This window comes from Grammomys surdaster, unplaced genomic scaffold (genome assembly GCF_004785775.1).
Source record: "Grammomys surdaster isolate TR1022 unplaced genomic scaffold, NIH_TR_1.0 195, whole genome shotgun sequence".
NCBI classification, from domain to species: Eukaryota; Metazoa; Chordata; class Mammalia; order Rodentia; family Muridae; genus Grammomys; species Grammomys surdaster.
Genome location: NW_021604640.1, coordinates 896,585 through 898,601, shown reverse-complemented (window position 1 = coordinate 898,601; position 2,017 = coordinate 896,585).

Here is a 2,017-nt window from a genome sequence, read left to right as displayed (position 1 = left end):
TACAATACAATACAATACAATACAATACAATACAATACAATACAATAGCCTCTTAGGAGATAGCTGCATCAGGCTCCTGTAAGCAAGCACTTCTTGGCATCAGAAAGAGTGTCTGGGTTTGGTGTCTGCATATGGGATGGATGCCCAGGTGGGTCAGTCTCTGGATGGCCTTTCCTTCTTTCAGTCTCTACTCTTGTATTTCCTTTAGACAGGAACAATTCTGAGATAAAATATTAGAGATTGATGGGTGGCCCCATCCCTCAACCAGGGGCCATGCTTAACCTCTGGATATAATCTGTACAGGTTCTCTCTCCCCTTTGTTGGGAATTTCAGCTAATGTCATCCTTGTTGGGCCATAGGAGCCTCTTGCTTTTTTGGCACCTGGAACTTTCTGGTGGCTACCTCCATTTCCCCATCCCCAATTGCTGTACATCTCTGTTCACTTTCCTGACCCTCTATACCTCTCCCCATTTCCTCCCATACCTGAACCTGATCCCCATTTTTCTCCTCCTCCTCTCTTCATCCCAAGTCATTCCAACCTTCTACCTCCCATGATTATTTTGTTCATCTTTCTAAGTAGGATTGAAGCATCCACACTTTGGTCTTACTTCTTTTTGAGCAACATATGGTCTGTGAGTTGTATCTTGGGTATTCTGAGCTTTTTTCCTAATATTCACTTATCAGTGAATACATATCATGTGTGTTCTTTTGTGACTGGGTTATCTGACTTAAAATGATGTTTCTAGTTCTATCTATTTGCCTGTGAATTTCACAAAGTCATTTTTTAATACCTGAGTCCTATTCCATTGCATAAACGTACCACATTTTATGTATGTACTCTTCTGTTGACAGACATCTTGGTTGATGGAAAGATCTACCATATTCATGGATTAGCAGGATTAATATAGTAAAAATGGTCATCTTGCCAAAAGCAACCTACAGATTCAATGCAATCCTCATCAAAATTCCAACTCAATTTTTCATAGAGTTAGAAAGAACAATTCTCAAATTCATTTGGAATAACAAAAAAACCAGGAGAGCAGACACTATTCTCAACAATAAAATAACTTCTAGGGGAATCACCATTCCTGTCCTCAAGATATACTATAGAGCAATAGTGATAAAAACTGCATGGTATTGGTACAGAGAGTGGTACATAGATCAATGGAATAGAATTGAGGACCCAGAAAGAAACCCACACACCTGTACTCACTTGATCTTTGATGAAGGAGCTGAAATCCTCCAATGGTAAGTAGACAGCATTTTCAACAAATGGTGCTGATTCAACTGGCAGCATGCAGAAGAATGCAAATCAGTCCATTCTTATCTCCTTGTTGGTACAAAGCTCAAGTTCAAGTAGATCAAGGACCTCAACATAAAACCAGATACACTGAATCTAATAGAAGGGAAAGTGGGGAAAAGTCTTGAACACATGGGCACAGGGGAAAATTTCCTGAACAGAACACCAGTGGATCAGGCACTGAGATCAACTATTGACAAATGGGACTTCATGAAATTGCAAAGCTTCTGTAAGGCAAAGGACACTGTCAATAGGAAAAAATGGCAACCAACAGATTGGGAAAAGAGCTTTACCAGTACTACATCTGATAGAGGGCTAATATCGAATATATACAAAGAATTCAAGAAATTATACTCCAGACAACCAAATAACCCTATTATAAATGGGGTATAGAGCTAAACAAAGAATTCTCAACTGAGGAATCTCAAATGGTCAAGAAGCACCTATAGAAATGTTCAACATCCTTAGTCATCAGGGAAATGCAAATCAAAGCAACCCTGAGATTCTACCTCACACCAGTTAGAATGGCTAAGATCAAAAACTCAGGTGACAGCAGATGCTGCAAGGATGTGGAGAAAGAGGAATACTCCTCCACTTTTGGTGGGATGGTAAGCTGGTACAACTACTCTGGAAATCAGTCTGGTGGTTCTTCAGAAAATGGAACATAGTACTACCTGCAGACCCAGCTATACCACTCCTGGGCATATAGCCCAAAGA